The sequence below is a fragment of the Rhinatrema bivittatum genome, chromosome 3 (assembly GCF_901001135.1).
Source record: "Rhinatrema bivittatum chromosome 3, aRhiBiv1.1, whole genome shotgun sequence".
Lineage (NCBI taxonomy): Eukaryota > Metazoa > Chordata > Amphibia > Gymnophiona > Rhinatrematidae > Rhinatrema > Rhinatrema bivittatum.
In genome coordinates this window covers 260,595,732-260,620,688 of record NC_042617.1, presented here as the reverse complement: position 1 = coordinate 260,620,688, position 24,957 = coordinate 260,595,732, and the positions used below count along the sequence as shown (strand labels likewise).

Genomic DNA, 24,957 nt, shown 5'->3' with positions numbered 1-24,957 from the left:
CCATCTTCCTTGTTCCCTGCTGCCTGGAACCCGCCCTCACAACCACAGGGCACATTTAGAGCGGTGGCGTTTTGTCTTCTGTTACTGCCTGGCTATGACATTTAGTATTTATGGCCACTGGGACCCTGAAAAAGGAACTGTGTCATGTGTTGCATCCTGGAGTTAAAAAAAAAAACTAACAGGAAGTACTGGGATTGTTAGCCAGAAAAAAAAAAAAAAAAAGCTTCAGCTGTTTGTTTAGAGAGAGGAAACTAGACTCGGTGGAGTACAAAGCCGTGCTCTGATCTGCCAACCTCTCCGTCGGAAGCAAAGGGCAAGTGGAGGCTGAACACGGGGCAGACATGAAGGAAAGGGCTGGGGGAAAAATGAAGCCTTCCGAAGACGAGTAAGGGGCTTGCCAGCAGCCCCCGACTTGACCGGACGGAGCCTCCACAGCCTTCTCCCAGGTAAACCCGGACCCTGCCCCATTCCCTGTGAGCGTCGCCTTTACCGCAGCATCTCTTCCTTCCTTCGCCAAAGTATAGAAACTGCGTTATTAACAGCAGTCGGCACTTAATCCCCGTCGTGTATCCGCTGTCAGACTCAGGAGGCAGAGCTGGGGTTCTCAGGTGAAGCTCTCGGGTGCAGCACTCTTCAGCTATGTTGTAGATGACAGAATATTTTGGAGATATTCGGCTGCGGGACAGTTTTGGGGTTTGTTTGTTTTTTTTGTTGTTCCCCATGTGCCACAAAAAAAAAAAAAAAAAAGCTGTTTGGGCTAGCTTAGGATGAGGGGTTAGACAGTTGGCTCGGTGGCATGGAGTTTCACTTCTGGCAGAAGAAGAAGGCTTTCTCCTTTCATCTGAGCTGCAGATTCCCTGCCCATCTGTTTATTTTCAAAATCTTATTGTCAGGCAAGCCTTCCATTCTGGTCAGGCAATTGAAAAGAGTGACAGCTGCACATGAAAGGGCAGCAAGAACAGCTGGATGGGGTTACTTAGGAGAAGCTGGTGCTGATGCAAGGAGGATCATCAAAACCAATGATAAATGTGAGGAGGAGAAGACAGAAAGCAGAGCTGAAGAGACTCTGGAGTTGTCCAGTTGCTTGCTGGACGCTGATCGGTACCATAGTTAGAGAGTTAGTCCCACCGGACAGCAGGAAGTGCCCCTCCCCTGGTGCTCACCCTGCACGTACCTTTCCTTTCGCCCAGTGTCTGGCAATAACAGTTCTACCACTCAATACCATGTCTGTCAATTCAATCTACACCAGTGGTTCCCAAACCTGTCCTAGACGACACCCAGCCAGTCAGGTTTTCAGGATATCTGCAATGAATATGTATGAGATAAATGTGCCTGCAGTGGAGACAGTGCATGCAAATCTCCCTCATGCATATTCATTGCAGATATCCTGAAAACCGGGGGGGGGGGGGGGGTTCCTCCAGGACAGGTTTGGCAACCACTGATCTACACCCTTTTGGAAGATGCACCCCGAGTCTCCGCACAATCTCCGTTCTCCTAGATGCAGCCCTGAGACTGACCCACGGATGCAGATTCTTTAATTCATTGGCAGGATGACTTTCTGTTCTTTTAAGATTGTGTTGGATTGTTGCTATTTTGGTTCCAGGAAAAACTGGATGATACTTTTTTTTTTTTTGTATGTTATGTCTCAGAGAACCTAAAGGATCTCTACTAAGAGGGATGGTCGAACTCATGGGGGAGGGAAGATACTTAACATTAGTATGGGATGGGGCTCCCCCGTGTGAGAGAGTGAGACGGTGAGCTCTTAGCCTGTTTAAACCCCTGCCACCATTTTCATGGGTGGATTTTTTTTTTGTGTGTTAACTCTCCTCGGGTGCAACATGTCTCTTTGCTGTCCTGTTATGTTTCTTTCTGTGGGGAAGGACCCTGGGTCTCTTGGAGTGAGAAGCTGGTCAAGGGGGAGGAGTTAGGGCACCTTTTCCCCCTATTTTTCCCCCTGATTTTTGGAAACTTTATTTTTGTGGTGAGGAGGAAGCTTTTTCTACCCTTCCTGCCTCTTCCTTTGGTTTCCCCTTTTCCCCAGGGGCTCGGTCTTTCACAGAGGAAGAGCCTTGGGACTATTAGTGACCTCATGGAGGAATGACATTACAGTCATTGCTGAGGAGAAGCAGTAAGGAAGGCGAGGAGAAGACCAGTAGCACCATCTAGGCATATTCTGTGATTATCTCAAGGAGATCCTCAAGGGAGGAGAGGAGTCTCCAAGGGACCATCCAGGGATGAAATAAAGGAAGGAGGAGTAACTACAGGAGAAGTATGATGACTGGGACTTTGCACTAACATGTCTAGGTTTAAATCCTTTCCACCAACTATTAGGGGGAAGTTAATACCTACCTCAACAATTGTGTTGGAACAGAGTTAAATTATCAATTGAAATTGGCTTTAAACACTGGATAAAATTATTGGAAGATTACAGTTACAAATTTATTGAAGGTCTAAGTGTAAGGATTTGTAGTACCAAGAGCTATAAAAAATGTTTGTGAGTCAATTCCATTCTTTATCAGTAAAAGTTAAATTGGAAGCCACCTCAGGTGCCAGTGTGTTTTATTCCTGCTACTTACAGCTGAGATTATCAGTGTTGCTTACCACTGACATTAATGCTAGCCTGAGACCTGACCAACGCACAGGGCCTAGAAGAATTATCTCCCCCCCCCCCCCCCGTTAGGGAATCTCTGGACACTCAAGGGTAAAACCTATAGCTTAAGAGGGCTTTAGCAACGAATAAATTGTTGAGGCATGGCGCTTGTGACCCCCTAGTGGGATTCCAGCCCAGAGGTTACGTACCTACAAAAGCCTTTTTTTTATTTAGAGATGGTATGGGTACATCATGAACCTCATGAGTGGCCAAAAACAGTAGTGCATGAATCCTGCTTTCTGATTGTCCGCTGAGCCTCAGCACGTTTGCTTACTTCAGAAATCCATCTTTTCATCAGTAAGGGGTATCAACAGCATGCAGAATATTTATCATGGCAGGTCTAAGATACTTTCTGCGGGGGTAGTTTTTAACCCACAGGCTTTGCACCTGTTCTGAAAGGGAAAGTACGCGCTCACGTTCCCTCTGAAAACCATCCCCCCCGGGAAAAACACCTGCGGTGCTTGCCACCTGTGTTCTCCCCTCCCCCCCCCCCCCCCACCCCGCGCATAGATTTGAAAATGCGATCTACATGCGTTATTTCCTGCCCTGGCTCCGCCTGCTGCATACCTGACTAAAAAGTATAAGCGGTGTTTGATCCCAGGTACAGGCCAGGCAGCCCAAGTTACCCAGGTAAACTGGTGTTTTCTCAGATTTCCTGGCTTTGGAAAATTGCCTTCAAAATTAAAAAAAACCAAAACAAAATTCTTTTTTATTTTTATTGCAACTGAAAAACACCTAAGCAAAGCATAATACAATTAACAATGGCTTCAGTGAACCTGGCACTTACAAATAGAGAAAGTGTTTCTAAAGTCCAGAGCTTCCGTAACCACTAAACGGGGCAATTTAATGTAAGAACAGAAACAGAGAGGGAGCATGCAAAGGTCAGGCTCCTGGATTTCAGAAGTAACAACTTTACTAAAATGGGAGAGCACCTGACGGAGATACAGTGGGTAGGCTAAAGGAAAGATAATAAACTTTTTTACGTTAGAAAAGCAAATAGAAACTAGAAGTTCCATGCAGAACTAACGGAGCACGCTTTCCAGAATGTATGTCCATGCACACGCGTGTATATGCAAACAGAAATGACCCCTGGCAGGATTCCCTTAGATCTCCTAATATGTCTTGAATGTTTATGTCAAATGGGATACAAAACACAAGTTCATATTCAGTGACATTTAGCCAGATATCTTATCATCCGGCTAAAATTTAGCTGGAGAAAATAGGGGCGTTTAGAGGGCATTTCAGGGGAGGAACTGCGTTAAGTTATCTGGAAAACTCTCATAACTAATCTAGTTAAGTCTGATCTCACCAAAGACCTGTCCTAAAGTTGGCCAGATAAAGTTATGTGGATAACTTTTAAGTTAACCGGCTTATATTCAATAGTGTGGCTGAATTATTGACTATACTTCTAAACTTAGCAAGATACGTTTATCCGGCTAACTTTGCAATTTAGCCAGTGACTGAATATGGATCTCAAAAGTTATTGGGGGGGGAGGGGAAGAACACATTTTGGAAATCGTCTGCATTTTTGCTGCTTACGTTACCCAGCCTAAACATACCCCTTCCCCTGCCCTCAAAATGTCTCTCTTTTTAACAGGGAATAAAAGGGAGCGTGCTGAGTAGCTCCCATACATTTAACCAGGCAGAGGAGGGCTTTTAAAATTGTCCTCCATATGTATGTGAAAGCAGGAAATGTGGGATGGGATTGTAAGACTAAAATGTGAAAAGGAAGAGGCGGCAATATGAATAAATCATTTTTTACTTTTAATAAAAGTTTATTCCGGGAAACTTATATCACTACATGGTTGTTCCCAAACATTTCTAGTCAGTATTCCCTGAAATAGGGTAGTAGAAAGACCTCAGGACCCAATCAGGAGTATAAACGGTAGAGGGGGTATATACTATTCTATTTACAGACGAGAAGGCTGTGGAACCAGATAGGATAAACTAGGGGTGGCCAACTCCAGTCCTCGAGAGCCACAAACAGGCCTGGTTGTCAGGATATCCACGATGAATATGCTTGAGATAGAATTTGCATACAATGGAGGTAAGTCAAGCAAATCCTTCTCGTGCATATTCATCGTGGATATCCTGACAACCAGGCCCATTTGTTCAAACTTGTTAATTTCAAAGCGATGAAACAGAACCATCAGTGAGAGGTTTAAATGAACAGGTTACTCTAGCTGAGTTAAGAATATGATAGGTATGGGAAACATCAATGAGGAAAATCAAGTGCAAAGAAATCCCATGGTTGTACTCGCTGCTTCGTTTCTCCCTCCTCCCCCACCGTGCCCTACATTGAGACTGAGTTCTGATCGCAATTCCATATCTCGTTAACAGTTATTTACACTTGCAGTAAACTGAGCATTTATAATCAGAATTTTCTCTCATTTCAGCCTTACTAATGTTGTCATACATATGCTTGAGTTCAGTATCATAAGTTAAGTATTACATTACATACTATTGGAGAGAGAGAATCTATGAAGTTTTGCCAGATTTCTATCATCTGTGCATATCTTTTTTTCCGATCCTGTTTTAGCCGATAGGTATTCAAATCTAAGCAGCTTTACCATTCTGGAATGCCAGTGCACTATTTGCGGACCCTCTTTGCCTATCCAGGAGGAGAGAATTACCTTTTTCATTATTAAGCTTGCTTTATCTAAGAATATTATTGTATTTTCTGGAGCCAAGCCCTGAAAGTGTGTCATCAAAGAATCCAAATAGCCAGATTTTTGAATCTCCTGGGTGTGCCTCTTGGGGTATTTTAATACAAATCTCCCTTACCTGTGACCATAATCTACAAAGTTTTGGATACGTCCAAAATTCATGAAAATAACTAGCTATGTTGGATTTTAGGCATATATCTGAGATACATATTTCTACCTTACAAGTTTTTTTTGCTTGTGATAATTTTTGCAACAATTTTACTTAATATTGTGTTTCCCTTAAAATTATGTTTTTTGTAATCTCATGGATGTGAGTAAAACGATAAGGGCCGGATTTTCAAAGGCTTCCGCGCGCCGGGCCTATTTTCAAAAGGCCCGGTGATGCGCGTAAAGCACCAGGTCGCGTGTAAGTCCTGGGGCTTTACTGAAGGGGCAGGGCGGGGTCAGAGGCTCCTGGTATAGCGGCCATTTGCCGCTGTGCTGGGGATTGCACGCTGGCAGTCGACCGGCGCACGCGACTTACTTCAGCCCCAGGGCTGAAGTAAATTTTGAAACAAGAAAAAAAGAAAAAGGTAGGAGGGGTAAGGGCAGGGAAGGTAGCGTGGGGGATAGGGAACGGGGGAAGGCAGTGCGGCTCGGTGTACTCAAGGTGCACAATTGTGCACCCCCTTGTGCGCGCCTGCATGCGTAAGTTAGAAAATCGGGCATAATGTGTGCGCGCCGGGTAGCGCGCGCACGTATACGCCCACGCGCACCTTTTAAAATCTACCCCTGTGGAAGGGATAAAGAAAAACCCAGCCATCTGGCATGCATCTCTTTGAGTATCCCTGTGAATTTTATATTATTCAGACTTCTATTAAATCATGCAACTGACTTTTTTTTTTTTATCATATCCCCCTTCAATAGAACTCCCTCAACCTCCCATTAGAATCTTAATCCTTAGAAGATTCCAGAGAGCTTGACATAGCTGCAGATAAATGAAGAATTCTTTGTGGGATAATGTGTATTTTTCTTGTAGTTCCTGAAAACTGTGAATGATTAAAGTATTCCCCAAAAAATAATTGCTGAATACTTTTAAATCCCTTCCCATACCATTTCTGGAAGATAGGATTGTCTACTCCAGGGGGAAAGAGAGGGTTAGCGCAGAAAAACACAAGAGACGAAACTCTGCCCTGATGGTCTAGTAGCTTGCAAAGAGCTACCCAAGCTTTTCTACACGAGTTCACTAATAGATGTTCTTTCAGTTCTTTTGGGATTAGACTCTCGCCTATTTGGGGTAAAACGTTTATGGAAATAGGCCCAAACTACCTTTTTCTAAATGCTCCCAAGGTGGGAAAACGAGGTGTCGCAGATCCAGTTTGCAATGTGCCTCGCCATACGTGCCAAATGATAGCATCTTCAATCAGGCCAGTTTAATTCCCCTTGAGAGATTGTCCTGGATGACATTCGCAGGGAAATTCTGCCCTTTTTTCCCCATTTCAGAGATAATTCCTGAGAAGCTTATCCACCTCTCTAAGATCTTTCCTGGTTATCCATACGGGTAGTATCTGCATGACATGAAGCCATTTAGGTGTTTCCATCATTTTAAGTAAATGTATCTTGCCTGTGAGAGAGAGAGAGGCAGCGTGCCTCAATGTGCTAGTGCTTTAGCCATACCCTGAAGTAGTGGCTTCATATTGACCTTATAAATGAAGTTAATGTTGGATGGAACTTTAATTACTAAGTATCTCATTTCCCTTTCGACCCAACTTAATTGGACAGGCAGATTTCCATTATCTTTCATATTCCTATAAACATCCAGAGCTTCAAATTTATCTTGATTAATTTTTAAACCCGCAAACGCAAACTGACCAAATAGATTCTGAAGCTCCGGTAGTTTCCCTAAAGATTCCCTTGGTTTAGTAAGGAACGTCAGCAAGGTTTAAAGGTTTGGTTCCCTCGGCTGAAACCATCAATATTCTCAGCAGTATCAATTTTCCGAAGCAGGGAGGTCAATGGTCAGAATATATAGGAGGGGCGACAGAGGGCAGCCCGCCCCCTTTCCTCAGTTTGAGAGGCCGCGCGCTGCCGGGTGGCAGGGGCTGATGTGCCAGTCCCAGATGCCCTCCTGGAGCGCCGAGTGGGGGGAGGGAGCACCGCCCCCCCCCCCCTTGAAGCTACATTAAATGGAGGTGCGGGCAGAGGGCGAGAGTCAAAAAGGTGGTGCGCCCTTAATAATCATCGCCCTTTTTAAAGCGCACCTTTTTTCGCAGCTCCTTTTTTGCCCGTCGTCCTTATTGATGTCTGGTTTACTTCATCTGTATTCAATGGTTCATAAAAAGATCTGAGAACGTCACAAACCTCTGAGGCTTTAGATACCATGTGTTATGCCGCGACCGCGCTTACTTGCATCCTGCACCATTCTCCAGGCCTCCCCGGGTCTGCTCGCGGCACAGGCCAATCTCTACCGCCACGGTCCCCATGGCTCTTCATGGCAGCCGAGATGCCACTGCCAGCTGCATTGTCTCCAGGCCCTCCTTTGAAGCCTGTTCGGCAGGAACCTCGGGGGCATCCCTGCTTGCTGATGTCATCGGATCAAGGTACTTAAGCTCCGCCTTCACCCTAGGCTAGCCGACTTGGCAACAAGTTCCGTGCGTCTCTACTAGCTCCTGTTCCGAGTTCCTGTGGCTACACTATTGGACTCCATTGGACTTTGGACTCTGTCTGGTACCCACTCCTTGGGGGGCCAGTTGGCGCTCTCATGGGGGACCTAGTCTCCTGGCCTCCCCCGCTGCTCGAGCTGGCCCTGCGCTTCCTGAAGTCCTACCCTTCAAGGCTCCCCGCTCCTCGGGGCTGCCCCCCTGGAACACCCTTACCACTCGGGAGTTTACTCTAGAGCTTCCCCCGCTCCTCGGGGCTGCGCCCTCCTACTTCTCAAGAGACTCTCAGCACCGTCCCACTCCTCGGGATAGTGTCCTTGTGCTTTTATTGTGACTGTCCGCGCCTCCCCACCCCAATATATGCAACACAGAGTGGAGACTCCCGATGAAGTTGAACAAAATCTGAGGACTGGTAAAGAAATCTGGCAACTAATTGGTCGATTTTTAAGAACATAAGAAATTGCCATGCTGGGTCAGACCAAGGGTCCATCAAGCCCAGCATCCTGTTTCCAACAGAGGCCAAAACCAAGCCACAAGAACCTGGCAATTACCCAAACACTAAGAAGATCCCATGCTACTGATGCAATTAATAGCAGTGGCTATTCCCTAAGTAAAATTGATTAATAGCCATTAATGGACTTCTCCTCCAAGAACTTATCCAAACCTTTTTTGAACCCAGCTACACTAACTGCACTAACCACATCCTCTGGCAGCAAATTCCAGAGCTTTATTGTGCGTTGAGTGAAAAAGAATTTTCTCCGATTAGTCTTAAATGTGCTATTTGCTAACTTCATGGAATGCCCCCTAGTCCTCCTATTATTCGAAAGTGAAAATAACCGAGTCACATCTACTCGTTCAAGACCTCTCATGATCTTAAAGACCTACATCATATCCCCCCTCAGCCGTCTCTTCTCCAAGCTGAACAGCCCTAATCTCTTCAGCCTTTCCTCATAGGGAAGCTGTTCCATCCCCTTTAAAATTTTGGTTGCCCTTCTCTGTACCTTCTCCATTGCAACTATATCTTTTTTGAGATGCGGCGACCAGAATTGTACACAGTATTCAAGGTGTGGTCTCACCATGGAGCGATATAGAGACATTATGACATTTTCCGTTTTATTAACCATTCCCTTCCTAATAATTCCTAACATTCTATTTGCTTTTTTGACTGCTGCAGCACACTGAGCTGACGATTTTAAAGTATTATCCACTATGATGCCTAGATCTTTTTCCTGGGTGGTAGCTCCTAATATGGAACCTAACATCGTGGAACTACAGCAACGGTTATTTTTCCCTATATGCAACACCTTGCCACATTAAATTTCATCTGCCATTTGGATGTCCAATCTTCAAGTCTTGCAAGGTCCTCCTGCAATGTATCACAGTCTGCTTGTGATTTAACTACTCTGAATAATTTTGTATCATCTGCAAATTTGATAACCTCACTCGTCGTATTCCTTTCCAGATCATTTATATATATATTGAAAAGCACCGGTCCAAGTACAGATCCCTGAGGCACTCCACTGTTTACCCTTTCCACTGAGAAAATTGACCATTAATCATACTCTCTGTTTCCTGTCTTTTAACCAGCTTGTAATCCACGGAAGGACATCGCCTCCTATCCCATGACTTTTAGTTTTCGTAGAAGCCTCTCATGAGGGACTTTGTCGAACGCCTTCTGAAATCCAAATACACTACATCTACCAGTTCACCTTTATCCACATGTTTATTAACCCCTTCAAAAAAATGAGGCAGATTTGTTAGGCAAGACTTCCCTTGGGTAAATCCATGTTGACTATGTTCCATTAAATCATGTCTTTCTATATGCTTTACAATTTTGTTCTTGAGAATAGTTTCCACTATTTTCCCCGGCACTGAAGTCAGGCTCACTGGTCTCTAGTTACCTGGATTGCCCCTGGAGCCTTTTTTAAATATTGGGGTTACATTGGCCACCCTCCAGTCTTCAGGTACAATGGATGATTTTAATGATAGGTTACAAATTTTAACTAATAGATCAGAAATGTCATTTTTTAGTTCCTTCAGAACCCTAGGATGCATACCATCCGGTCCAGGTGATTTGCTACTCTTTAGTTTGTCAATCTGGCCTACTACATCTTCCAGGTTCACAGTGTTTTCATTCAGTTCGTCTGACTCATCACCCCTGAAAACCATCTCCGGAACTGGTATCTCCCCAACATCCTCATTTGTAAACATGGAGGCAAAGAATTCATTTAGTCTTTCTGCAATGGCCTTATCTTCCCTAAGAGCCCCTTTAACCCCTCTGTCATCTAATGGTCCAACCGACTCCCTCACAGGTTTCTTGCTTTGGATATATTTTAAAAAGTTTTTATTATGAGTTTTTGCCTCTATGGCCAATTTCATTTCAAATTCTCTCTTCGCCTGTCTTATCAATGTTTTACACTTAGCTTGACAATGCTTATGTTTTATCCTATTTTCTTCAGATGGATCCTTCTTCCAGTTTTTGAAGGATGTTTTTTTGGCTAAAATAGCCTCTTTCACCTCACCTTTTAATCATGACTGTAATCATTTTCCCTTCCTTCCACCTTTCTTAATGCGCGGAATACATATGGACTGCGCCTCTAGGATTGTATTTTTAAACAATGTCCATGCCTGTTGAACACTTTTAACCTTTGCAGCTGCACCTTTCAGTTTTTTTCTATTTTTCTCATTTTATCAAAGTTTCCCTTTTTAAAATTTAGTGTTAGAGCTGCAGATTTACTTATTGTCCCCCTTCTAGTTATTAGTTTAAATTTGATCATGTTATGATCATTGTTGCCAAGTGGCCCCACCACCGTTACTTCTCTCACCAAATCTTGCGTTCCACTAAAAATTAAATCTAAAATAGCTCCCTCTCTTGTTGGTTCCTGAACCAATTGCTCCATGAAACAATCATTTATTACATCCAGGAACTTTATGTCTCTAGCATGTCCTGATGTTACATTTACCTAGTCAATATTGGGGTAATTGAACTCTCCCATTATTATTGCACTACCAAGTTGGTTTGCTTCCCTGATTTCTCTTTTAAAAGCCCTATGTGCCCGAAAGTCGGGAGATATGTGCGTGACTCGGCCCGGCGCGCACATGCGGATTTTAAAAAGCGTGCGAGTACATCCGTATCTCCCGGTATGCGCACAAATCATAAAGTTCAATAAAGGGGGTGGGGCATGGACGGGGCTGAGTCTGTAACATGAAGTCTGCACCTAAGTATTTATGAGCCAGGGTCCCCTACCACATAACTTTACTTCTACTATGGATGGCGTGTAAGTATTAAAATAAAATAAACTAGGCAAGTCAGCAGGGTTTTAAGGGTTGGGACTAATAGGGTAAAAGGGAGGCAAGTTAGCTAGGGGGGTTAGGAAGTCCTTTCCTTTATTGGAACAAACTGGGGAAACAGATAATTGTGTTGGTGGACGCATCTACTAAAATCCGCGCCCCCCCCCCCCCCCATGCGATCAAGGCGGCATTTGCACGCACATGTGCACGTCAATATAAAATCATGAACTCGTATAGCCAAGTTTATAACAGGCGCACATATATGTGTCTATACACGCGTATGTTATAAAATCGCTGCGTCCATGTGCACGAGCCAGCAAACAGGCATACACGTGAGCCCGCGCACATGTCTTAAAATTCACCTCTAAGATTTAATGCAAACAAATGTAGTCATGCTTTAGGGGCTCAGAAATGCAAAAGAACGGTATACAGTTAGGGATGAGATACTGATAGTAATAATGGTACTTATTTGTTATACTGATTTTCAATACTTTCAAAACAGTGTACAATAAAATAAAAATAATAAAATGTTACCAAAACAGCAATCTAAAAACAAACAAAATAGAACTAAAAACTATCTAAAACTAAATAAATTTCCTAAAAAACTGAATAAACACTTTCCAAAAAGCAAATTAAAAGCATTTTGATAGTCAATCAAAATTTGTTTATACAAAGATCCAGCTGCAAATAATTTTATACTAAAGGGGGCCTGATATTGAAAAGTACATTGCTTGTTCCCTCCAAAGTAACTTCTCATGGCAATGGCATCTTCTCCAATTGATGTTGCGAATGTCGGCCGAACAGGCCCGCAGCCAGACTCCCCCCACCTACCAGCTCGGCCAACTCCACTTCGCTTGCTGGCCAGCGGTTGCGGCCAGCAAGCGGCGCTGCGGCCCTCCCTCCAGACCGCCACGCCAACGCCGCGTGCAGGACGGCACGCCGGCGGCACCTGCTCTGGCCTTCCTCCTGACCCCCCCCCCGACTTCCCAGACATGCGCGCGCCACCTGACCCCTTTTCAGGCATCACCGTGTGAGGGGCCCGGACTCCTCCTTCCAAACCTGCAAGTACTTAAGGTAGGACCTGCTTCTCAGGCCTTGCCTTGGCTACTCCTGGCTCCAGTTCCTGTTTGGATCCTCCGTCGTCTGATACCTGTTTCCTGTCTCTTGTTTCTCCATGCCAAGACCCTTGCCTGCCTGACTACGCTGCCTGTCGAGACCCTTGCCAGCTTCTCTACAAGGTATGCCATTTGCCTACTCTAGTTCACCACCGGCCTGAGACCCCACGTAAATCTAGCCGGCACCCAAGGGCACAGCTTGCGGGGAACGAGGGCTGGTAGTGGTGAAGGTCCTTTGGGGTCTTGGGTCTCCTACAGCCTCACTTGCCGTCGGAAGGGCCCTCTGGGGCTCCTCCCCATTGGTTCCCTACTCCGCCGGCCCAAGGATCCACTCCTGTAATAGCGAAACTATCTTAAAGTTCTTGTGGCCTTGTAGGGCATTAAAAGATTAGCCAAATAATCAGGTTTTCCCATAGATAATAAACGTGAGACAAAGCAGCTTGAAAATAATCTTACAACGAGCAGGCAGCCAAAGTAGCTCTTGGAGTAGAGGAAAGATATGATCAAACTTAAGAAGTACCAAATACAGTTCTTGTTTCAGTGTTTTGAAGTAACTGAATTTGTTTCAGATTACTTTCTGTAATGACTGTATACAAAGAATGGCAGTAATCGATGCAAGATAAAAACAAACGCACTAGATAGCGTTACCACGTCTGATTTATCCAAAAAAGGAGCCAGTTTATGAATTATTGGCACGATGTAAAATGCAAACATAGATAATAAAAGACAATTGTTTTGAGATAGTAACCTCCTTTGTTTTTTTCCTCTTCATATTTATTATTTAGTATTCCTCTTGCTCTAGCCACTGCCTTGTTACACTCTTTTTTGCAGACTTGAGATCATCAGCTATGATTACCCCTAGATCTCCTGCAAAATATTCCTGTTCCTCTTGTAGACATTAAAACTCTTGGAATGTGTTAATTCCTCTGTACAAAAATATTCATGAGACCTCATCTGGAGTATTGTGTCCAAATTTGGAGGCTGCATCCCCCAGAGTAGAAGTGTTCAGAACAGGGCTACCCCCATAGGTCCTGTGAGGTGAGACTCACATAATCTAGAAGAAAGAAGAAAAGATACGATAGAGACATTCATGTACTTCAAGAGCATAAATAATGCATAAGAGGCAAGCATTTTTCAATGGAAAGGAAGCTCCAATCAAGGGTACAGGATATGAAGTCAAAAGGGAATAGAACAGGCAGTAATGCAAGGAAGTGTTTCTTCTAATAGGCGGGAGATGCATAGAGCAGCCTCCCATTAGAGGTGGTGGAGGCAAAAACAGTAGAAGAATTCAAGAAAGCGCTGGTAGGCTTGGAGGATCATTAGATGCGGAGAAGTGAAGGAAATGGCAGAGATCAAATAAGGTTTTCTATAGTACATCAGGAAGGGACAGTGAGCACTGTGGCATTCTTCTTTTATCTGTATCCTGGGTTTCTAATTGATGCCTGTGTAAATTGGAGTGGGTGTCAGCACTTCACCCCATCCTGCATGCACCTTTGGGTTTCTGAGCCCAGGATGCATAACTCTGGGATTTTGACATTAAACTTTAGAATATCCCTTACAGTAACATAGGAGATGATATTAGATAAGGGTGAATTGGCCCATTTAGTTTACTCTGTTGTTCCCATCTATACTGGTCTAGCTCGGGATGTACTTTGTCAGCTACCAGATGCACAAGCTTGACCGCCTACTGCTTAGCCAAGTCAGTTTTGTTGTTGTTCCTCTTTGGTCCTCTACTAGTCTAGGTAAATTAGCCTATAAAGTTCCTGTACTTAAACCAACACCAAGGCCCTTCTGCCCTCCACTGCCCCTCTATACCTGTACCAAGTATGCTTAAATTCTGTCACTTTATTGGTTTCCATTACCTCAAATGGTAGGTTATTCCAGACATCTACCACTGTCTCAGTAAAGAAGGGATCTGCTTAGTGTTTGGGTAATTGCCAGGTTCTTGTGGCCTGGTTTTGGCCACTGTTGGAAACAGGATGCTGGGCTTGATGGACCCTTGCTCTGACCCAGTATGGCAATTTCTTATGTTCTTAAGACTTTTCTCATGCTTCCACTGAGCCCCAACCTCCGAGCACTCTTGTCCTTGAATTTCTTTTCAGTGGAAAACTGCACCTTTCTCTACTTTATTGAAGCCTACTAAATATGTCAGTTTCTATTGTATCTTCCCTTTCCCTTCTTTCCTCAGGCGAGTGCATTTTGAGTGCTCTAAGCTTCTCTGTAGGATTTGTGCTGGAGGCCTGGTGCCATTTTAGAAGCCCTTCTCTCAATATGTCCATCCCTTGCAAATGTATGACTCCCAAAACCGAACACAATACTCCAATTGGGGGACTTACTCGTGACCTATAAAAGCACAATATTACTTCCTTTTTCCTTCTTGTGATACCTTTATTTATTTCTCCAAGTATACTATTAACTTTTCCTGTTGCTTTACTCTGACTGACAACCTTAGATCATCTGAGATGGTTACTTCTCACTCTCTGTCTTACAGTTCCCATTTGTCTTCCTAACTGATAAGTGGCTAATGGATTTTGGCACCACAGATGCATGATTTTACAGCTTCCAAACCTCTTGACCATTCTTCCCATTTAAATTGTTTTGGTTGTCCTGGTGTGTGTACCCTGTTATGGATTATTTTTGTTATTGGACCAGTTTTTTTCATTTACAGCTCCCCAGGAGTTTTTACCCCTATTTTTCATCCCCTTCCCAGCTCATGTAACCCAGTTATTGCAGTGGCAGTCCTCAGCCAGTCCCCTCCATGATCTGTGAATGCTGTCGCTATGACATCCCCAGCCCCCTACTGAGCCCAGGAGTGGAAGACCTGTCAAAGGCAGGTCCTCTCTCTGTACAGCAGCACATGGAACTTCCACTGGGCTGGCCCGGTTACTGATTTTTGTATCTGCAAAGATAAGGATATTTTTCCCTCAAGTTCCATTGCAATGTTGCTAACTGGGCCTGGCAAGATGAGCCCTGAGGTTCCCCCACTGATCACTTCACCTTCATTGACCAGTGACTACCAGTCTGAATTTTGTTGCTCATCCAGTTCCTTACCCTGCTGACAGCTTTCTGTCCTGCTCCCATACTGGCTCCTTTTCTTACTATTCTTCTATGTAGAAGCCCAGATAAGCAACATTCTCTAGATCATTCATTTATTTTTTTCTACTCCTTCTAGAGCATTAAACCTGTTGCAGATCTTAGTGTCATATGCAGAGACGTATCTCTCCATCTAGCACTACTGCAGAATCTTTTATGAGCCCAAAAAATAGAATCAGCCCGTGATGGAGTGTGTTCAGGCACATGTCAAGTTCACAGGTTGGTTTATTTTAACCGCAACTTAAAACAGACACAGGAATAAAGATTCTTGCATATAGCAAGTTCAAAAGTGAAGTGCAAGCTCTCCCCGAGCATACATAATAAGTTCAGAAATAGAATACAAGCTCATCAAAGGTGTAATTCTACCATATGCAAGTCCAATTGCAATTTTTCTTTGTTATAGTTTGCAATTACAATAAAAGTAAAAAAAATAAACTAAAAAAAAATAGTGCCGGCCTGGTTGTTCAGTGGTAGTGCTGCATACTGCCATGTGGAAGGTCCCTGGTTTGGTTCCCAAGTTGGGTCTTCACAGCCCTAAGGGGATGGAAGAGGGTCATCACTCAAGAGTGACACCTAGTGGCTGGGTTTGGGGGCTTATGATTACACATGGAACCTCAACTTGGGTGGCTTATGATGAGTCAAGGCCACTCATACTCGATATCGGGCTAAGTTACAGCCTCAAAATCATCCACAAAAAAACACAGAAGGACACGTGTGTGGTGTTCCAGCAAAAAGGCTTTACTAAAGCACTTGTTTAATAGGAGTGATCTGGTAAATCCATTCTCCAGAAACAAATGCTTTAATAGTTTAACCGATAACTCTTCTCTGTTGTTGCAGTCCCAGCTATCCTCTCTTGAAATTAGGGAGTCCCAGGACACTGTGCAAAAATAACTCTAATTTAGAGTTCCCTGTAAATAGTACCTGAAAGTTACTGGTTGGCTCCTCACGTCTCTCTTAGGTACCTGCTATGGGTAAAACACCATGAGGATGCCACCTCCTCTTTTCTCTCCTGGTTCTCAGCCAGCACGGGAAAACGGATGGGTATCCTCTCCTCAGCACTCAGTTCTGCCCAGTGGCCACTGCCTCTTTCTAGCTGAGAGAACCAGATGGGAATAAACAAGTTTCCAAACAAAAAGGGGGAATGGAAGGGTAGAAAAACTTCCTTTCAACTGAAGTTCCAAATTAAGAATCTTCTCTAATCTCAAAGGTAAATCGATCAGAAAGTCTCTCAAAATCCTTATCCCACTGAGTTGGGCCTACGCTTTTCTCCAAACAGAAAGAGACCTGAGAAAGCACTTCTCTCCCTTAGGTTTTGCACACAAAAATCCACAACACCTCTAGGGGTCTTCCTGTGATATACACACAAGAAACAACCATTGCAGTAGCCTCACTTACAGCTCGATACTGTAAGGCCGCGGTAGAAACAGTGCGGTAGTGTCAGGCGCACCCTTCCTCCCCGCACGCACAGTTCTCTTGACCTAGCGCCTGATACTCTCTTCTAATTGCATGCAAATGCATGCCGCGGCTGTGAAGCATTAGGGAAGGGTTATGCCCGCGCAACCCATTTTACTGTATAGGCGCTTAATACAGCGCCTATACAGTAACCTGGGTGCGCTGGTACCTATCATTTCAAATGTCATTTGAAATGACAGGCACCAGGAAGTGTAAAAAACAAAATTTTTAAATACCTGTCGGAGGGCCGCGTGGGTCCAGGCGGTCAGCGGGCGGCGGGATCCAGGGGGCGGGTGGTCGCGTGTTAAATCTAGGCCGCGGGTGGGTGGGCGCCTGTTCCAGGCGGCGGGGGCGGGTGGACGCGCGTTAGTTTCAGACGGCCGGCGGCGGGTGGTCGCGTGTTAAATCTAGGCCGGGTCGCACAGACGCGCATTCATCCAGGCGGAGGAGCCTGCATTCATTCACTGCCGGTGGGGGCTGCCTCCGGCAGCCCCCACCGGCAGTGAATGAATGCGCGCCTGTGCGACCCCTGCGATTCGGCGCTCAAGGCAGTCACATGCCGTGACGTCGGGCGTCGTGACGTCACGCCTTGAGCGCCGAATCGCAGGGGTCGCACAGGCGCGCATTCATTCACTGCCGGTGGGGGCTGCCGGCAGCCCCCACCAGCAGTGAATGAATGCGGCGAAAGCAGCCGGCTCCTCCGCCTGGATGAATGCGCGTCTGTGCGACCCGGCCTAGATTTAACGCGCGTCCACCCGCCGCCGCCTGGAACAGGCGCCCACCCGCCCGCGGCCTAGATTTAACACGCGACCACCCGCCCCCCGGATCCCGCCGGCCGCCTGGACCCACGCGGCCCTCCGACAGGTATTTAAAAATTTTTATTTTTTTTTCTGACAGGTTTTATGTGTCCCACAGCATTACATTTTCTCGATCATCTCTGTATCGCTTTTTTTTTAATTGTGTTTTATTGTTTTTGAGTATCTTAAGCGGTGTCGATGGATTTGTTACTAGACTCACAGTCCTAACACCTACTAGGGGGAGGCGGTAAACTAACACGTTAAGGCCACGGCAAAACAGCGGGTTACTAAGGAGATAATATCAGCGCCCGTTACAGTATCGGAGGGGAATAGCTAATTCCTTCATTATACAGCTAATTCGTTCATTTACACATCATATACATGCTGCGTGCGGAAAGGGTTATGTGTCTATTTTACGAAGCGCTAAGGACGCGTGAAACTGGAGACTGTATCGCTGGATCGCCTTACTCATCTGTATTGTGCGCTCCCAGCACGTTACAGACGGGGAATCTTTAACCGCACGTTACTGTATCAACCTGATGGGATGCTGATGGTAGATTCCTCACCCCTTCTCTAACCACACAGCCCTTCTAGTAGGCCACACCTTCAGAGGGATCCCAGTGGGGCCCTGCACACAGATCTAGAAAGAGCCCTGGTGCATGGTCTCCAGCCCAGGACCTTTACTGCCATGCCAAAGAACATTTAGGTTCTTTTGGGGGATTTAAAATAAGGGAGGGGGGAATTCTATGGTGATTGCATAAGAAGGCCTGGTTCTGATTGAGCTGGAAGCCCAAAGGTGCAGGAGGAAACTAGTGAGTCGAAAAAAAAAACTTTAGAAAAATTAGCTTGAGTAGACAAAGAAATGGGCATACAGCAATGAATACTAAGAGAGAAATAAAGAAAAATATTAACTAAATTTGCCATTTAATAAATGTACAGTTTGGGGATGAAGTAAAGAATGATCCAATTGCAATTTCAGGATTTTCAGTTCAAAGTCTTTCGATCTATCTCAGGACCTCTGAGAGTGTAGCACCTCTTCAGGTATTATCCTTGAATGCAGGACTCGTACTTAGTCCCAGAGCTAAGTCCTTTAAAAATCTACCCCATTGGGAACATGTCCTAAAATACCCCATTTCAGATCTTCAAATTTGTGATTTTGCGCTAAATAATGGGATATGATAGAGCCTGAATTTTACGTGTGTTGAGACAGCTCTTGTACTCAGTTAATCATATCTTTATAGAGCATTTTATTTGGCCGACATAAACTTTGTTACAAGGGCACTGCAAAAAGTACACAACATTGGGTAGGTGAGCAGTCAGTACTGCTTTTAAGATTAATTACTCTTCCCAAGACTGGCTCAGTCCATTGCGCGCCAACAATAGATTGGTCACAAAAATTACATTTTCCACACGGTTTGTGATCACTGATAAGGGTTGATATTGAAGGTATTTCTAAAGGTAGAAAAGAATGTACAACTAGGTCTTTAATATTTCTACTTCTTTTATATGCAACAGAGGAGGTTTCTCAAAAATTGGATATAGTGCTAATAACTGCCAGTGCTTACAAATAATAGAAGTAATTATACTCGCTAGGTGGGAAAGCAGAGTTGCTTACTTGTAACAGGTGTTTTCCTAGGACAGCAGGATGTTAGTCCTCACAGATGGGTGACATCATCAGATGGAGCCCGGCACGGAAAACATTTGTCAGTTTCTAGAACTTTGACTGGCACACTGAGCATGCCACTATCCACGCGTTCTCGCAGGGTCCATCTTCAGTCTCGTAATATAGAATTCACGAGCAAAAAATAAAATAAAACAAAAGAAGAACCCAACTCCATGGGGTGGCAGGTGGGTTTCCTGAGGACTAACATCCTGCTTGTCCTAGGAAAACACCTTACAGATAAGCAACTCTGCTTTCTCCTAGGACAAGCAGGATGGTAGTCCTCACAGATGGGTGAATACCAAGCTACAAGCTGCTCCCTGGTACAAGTATGATCAACCAACACCGAACGGGCACAAAAACTTACTGCGGTGCTGTTGGTAAGATAGGGAGAAGCCTGAATCCAAACCATGGGCCTTAGGCAGGGAGAGTTGGGTTTAAGCCTGGAACAAGTTGCGAAGGACAGATTGTCCAAAGCTACTGTCTTGTTGATCATCCTTGTTCAAGCAGTAGTGGGCAGCGAATGTGCATAGAGAACTCCACGTCACAACCCTGCAAATTTTGGCAACGGGGACTGCCCACAAGGGGGCACTGATGCCGCCATAGGTCTCAGAGTGATCTTTAACATGGCCTTCAAGCTGAAAGCCCGCTTGTGCATAGCAGAAGGAGGTATAGAATCTGTCAGCCAATTGGATAGAGTTTGCTTGCCCACTGCAACTCCCAATCTATTCTTGTTGAAAGATATGAAGAGCTGAGTGGACTGTCTGTGACTTGCTGTGCATTCTAAATAGAAAGCTAAGGCCCTCTTGCAGTCTGTGTGTAGAGCCCATTCGCCCTAGTGCAAATGGGGCCTTGGAAAAAAGATGGGCAGAACGAGAGACTAATTGAGATGAAAATCAGTAACCTCCTTAGGGAGGATCTTGGGATGCGTATGCAGGACCACCCTATCATGAAAGAATTTTGTGTAGGGTGGATACCTATCCAAGGCCTGAAGCTCACTAACCCTACAAGCCAAAGTGACTGCTACCAAGAAGAGAACCTTCCAGGTGAGGAACTTCAGATCGTAGGAGCACATAGGCTCGAAAGGATCTTGTATGGGCCACGCCAGCACTTCATTGAGGTCCCAGGAAACAGGAGGCTGGAGGGAGGGCTTCAGTTGAAGCAGGTCCCACATAAATCGCCTTACTATGGGCTGCACCGAGATGGGTATACCAGCAACACTGTGTTGGTAAGCATTAATGGCACTCAGATGGGCCCCACCGAGGTGGTTTTCAACCCAGTCTCAGAGAGGTACCACAGATAGTCCAGCAACTTCAGAGTGGGACAGGCGAAGGGATCGAAGCCAAGCCCCTTGCACCAGACGGCGAACCTTCTCCACTTCATCTGGTAAGACTTCTTGTTGGAAAGCTTCCTAGAAGCTATCAACACCTGAGAAATGACGTCAGAGAGGTCTAAGGGCTGCAGCACTAAGCACTCAACATCCAGGCCTTCAATACTAACACTCGGAGGTTTGGATGGTGCAGTCCTGCATTATCAGATCCTGCATTATCAGATCGGGCGAGGTCCCCAGACTGATGGGTTCCCTGACTGATAGATTCCGAAGGAGCAGAAACAAAATCTGTCTGGGCCAGTACAGGGCCACGAGAAGCATGGTCTCCCGGTCTTACTGGAGCTTCAAGAGAGTATTCATGAACAGCGGAAGAGGAGGATACGCATACAGGAGACCTGTGCCCCAATGTCGGGCAAAGGCATCTGAAGCTGGAAGTCCATCCATCCTGAACAGGGAGCAGAACTTGCTCACCTTGCAATTGGGGGGGGGGGGCAAATAGATCCAAATCCGGAGTTTCCCAGAGGTGAAAAATCCACTGAGGAACTCTGTGAATCCAGGGACTACTCATGTGGCTGGAATGCACGACTCAGACGGTCCGCCACTACATTCTCTGTACCAGCTAGATACATAGCCCTCAGGAGCATACCCTGCGACAGAGTCCAGAACCAAATCTGCACCGCCTCCTGACAGAGGAGGAACGATCCAGTGCCTCCCTATTTGTTGATGTACCACATTGCAATCAGATTGCCATCCAGATCAGGACTGCCTTGTGGGACAAGCGGTCTCGAAACACCCAAAGGGCATAACGGATCGCATGAAGCTCCAGGAAGTTCATCTGAGACTCCTGAGCAGTTTACCATCCCTGCGTGTGGAAGTCATCCACATGCGCCCCCCAGCCTAGGGGGGAGGTGTTGGTGGTAAGCACCACTTGAGTTGGGGGAACCTGAAAAGGGACACCCTGCTCCAGGTTGGATAGATTCTCCCATCAGAACAGGGAGACCTGAAGGAGTAGTGTGATGGAGACATGCACTTTGAGGTCCTGGGACACCTGCTGCCGCTGCGACCATAAGGTCCATTACACTCCACGCATGCACAGGCAGGCCAACGGGGTGACATGGACAGACACAGCCATGTGACCCAAAAGAAGAAGCAGCAGACAAGCAGAAATCCGTGGGCGGCTGCGGACTATACTCGCCAGCGACGACAGGTCAAACGCCCGATCGCAGGGTAGAAATGCCTTGGCTCCTATGAAGTCTAGGCAGGCCGATAGGCAGAGGTGGGATTTGGGGTAATTGATGACAAATCCCAGAGATTGCAGCACTTGGATGTACAGACATAACCTGTTGGGAGACGCTTTTGATCAGCTAGTCATCTAAGTAGGCGAACACATGCTCCCCTTGACGCCTTGAGGTACACCCCAACCACTGCCCAGGCACTTGGTACAAGACCCGAGGGGCTGACGCAAGGCTGAATGGTAACACCCAATACTGGAAGTGGTCCTTTTCCACACAAAGCGAAAATACTTCCTGTGACTCAGGAAGATCACTATGTGGGAATAGGCATCTTTCAGATCAAGGGAGCAGAGCCAGTCTCCTCTCTGAGGAGTGGAATCAGAGTACCCAATGAAACAGTCTTAAACTTTCTCTTTTGCAGGAATTTGTTCAAAGCCCTCAGATTGAGAATAGGGTGGAGGCACCCAGTTCTCTTGGTATTAGGAAATACCAAGCGTAGAACTCTTGGCCCTTGCTGTGGTGGGGAACGGGTTCTACCGCTCTTGCCATCAACAGGGCGGAAAACTCTGTCAAAAGAACTTCCTGAATAGCAGACAAAACCCACAATGGACATGGGGGAAAGTCTGCAGTGACATTCCTGAAATTCAGCCAGTACCCTCGGTGAATGATAGAACTCACTGGTCCGATATTACTGGGGGCAAAATGACTCAGCCTGCCCCTGACTGGAGGGCAGGATGCTGAGGATATGGCAAACTGACTCGCGCTCCCTCTCCCCCAGTCAGAACTCCATAGCAGTGCTTTGCTGGGTGGCTGGCTGGGGTCTGGGTGTCCGCTGCTTTCGGAAACGACCCCTGGAACAAGCGCAAGGTGTATGAGCCTGTGAGGCCAGAGGATAACATTTCCTCTGATGAAGGGATTTCCTCGAGCCCTGCCGTGAGGACTTCCTTACTGAGGCTGGTGGGTCAGAAGTACTAGCCAACAATTGCTGAAGGGTCTCATGGTGGCCCTTCAATTGGGCCACCCTGTCCCTGACCTTATTCCCGAAGAGATACTTTCCCATACAGGGTAGGTCTGCCAGCTTTTCCTGGACTTCCGGGCAGACGTCCGAAGCGCAGAGCCAGGCCATCCTGTGGGTGCCAATAGCTGCTGCAGCCATTCTCGCTACTGTTTCAAAAACATCGTAGGTGGACCTCACCTCATGTTTCCCTGCCTCCAGACCCTGCTGTACCATGCTGGGAACACATCCTGTTGCTGCTGTGGCAGATACTCTGACAGCTCCTGGACCTGCTTCCACAGGTTCCGGTTATACTGGGTCATATATAATTGGTAGGAGGAGATACGGGCGATGAGCCCTGATACACCTTCCTAGCTAGGGCATCCAGCACCCTGTGATCCTGCATGGAGGGGGCAGAGGTGTGGGTGCGGGAGTGCTTTGCTTTTTTGAGAGCGGAATCCATTACCATGGATTGGTGTGGGAGATGGTGTCTCTCAAACACCAGTGCGAGTTGGACTAGATGGATGGCATCCGCCTTCCTATTAATGGGAGGAATGGATTCAGGATGTTCCCAGATCCTAAGGAGAAGTTCCTTAAAAATATCATAGACTGGGACAGCCACTATCTCCTTTGGGGCATCAACCAACTGGAGGACCTCCAGTATCTTAGGCTGAGTGTCTTCTCCTGTGAAGAGCTGAAAAGGGATGGCCTCAGCCATTGTTCGGACAAAGCCCGCAAAGGAGGAGGTCTCCTCTGGGATTAGATTAATGCCTTTCATCTGGAGGGCGAAGCCTCCGAAAGGATCTCACCGGAGTCTTCAGAAAAAAGATTCCGTGGTATCATCACCCCAGGGATCATACGGGGGCCTCTTCCTCGCTAAGGGCCCCCTGGTAGCTGGCATGGATGCCCCTGTCCAAGCTTCTTGGTTTTGACACTGAGGGGCAATTGATGGCCCCGAGGACACCAAAGGCACCGAGATCCCCAATGGCCCAGGAACAGGATCAGGAACTCCAGTCTTGGGGCAAGTGGACCCAAAGGTGCTGATGGTCATAGTAAATCTTCCTCCTTGGAGGACCCAATATGGGAATCGTTCCATAGGAGGGCATCGGTGACCACTTGAGGAACCGATGGTCCTCTAGGCACCAGTTGCATCAGAAGGACACCTAGCAGGACATCAGACACTCTCTCTAGCAGGGGCGCCAAGAGAGACGGTGCAGGTTTTGGCACCGGCATGGGGGCCGATGCCAGAGGCGGCTCAATACCCTGCAGGGCTCAGAGCACTGCCATCTGAACCCTGTGGTCCAATTCCTTCTGAAAGTCTGGCAAAGTTAGGACAGATGGCAGAAAAGGCATTACCAGAGCCTCCTTGGAGCCCCGAGGAGGCTTGGTGTCTAGCACCAATGCTGGTGGGGAACGCCTGAGACTCCCGGGTCTGATAGAGGATGACGACTCCTCTTCACGGGGTCGCTTCAGTGGCGGCATGGCAGCCGCTGATGCCACACCAGATCCGAAGCCATGCGCCAAAGGCGACTGGTAACTATGCTTGCTGAACTTCTCGCGATGCTCAGCCTGGTCTTTCCCTGGCACCGAGGAAGCTGAAGAGCCCGATGCCTTGGAGTACGACGACACCGGAGACTGCTTATCACTGGCTCCTCTTGAGAGAGACTGGCCTGCCAAGGGCATGGAAAGGGGCGGTGTATCCAACGGCTCCTAGGTGTCGATGCCTTTAATGCTGGAGTGGATGGAGCAGACTTATTGGGCCTAAAAGGTTTCTCCATTTTATCCAGCTGTGCACGATGGCCCTTGGGGATCACCTGATCGCACAAATGACGTCCGCGTATCCTCTGCCCCCCAGCAGGAGGATCAAACCTCATGCAGATCAGTAATTGACATGGTCCACGGGTACTGGGGGCACCGTCGAAACCGGACAACATCATGAAAAACTGCAGACGAGCAGTCAATGGCCGTCGGCGACATGCCAGGAATCACCCGCAACAAAGGGGGGGAAAAGAGACCTACTAGTGCATTGGCCAGGGCA

At 46.4% G+C, this 24,957-nt stretch overlaps 1 protein-coding gene across 2 annotated transcripts in view; it reads left to right on the top strand.

Annotated features, from left to right (window-relative positions):
• The first annotated feature begins 228 nt into the window (after nucleotides 1–228).
• Nucleotides 229–24,957, top strand: part of ACVRL1 (activin A receptor like type 1) — a 96,668-nt gene continuing 71,939 nt past the window's right edge. The window contains exon 1 of one of the 2 annotated variants that reach the window (XM_029594528.1): nucleotides 229–446. The gene's annotated coding sequence lies outside the window, so the exon portion shown is untranslated. The remainder of the gene's footprint in view (nucleotides 447–24,957) is intronic. The other variant, XM_029594527.1, reaches the window with a different exon arrangement.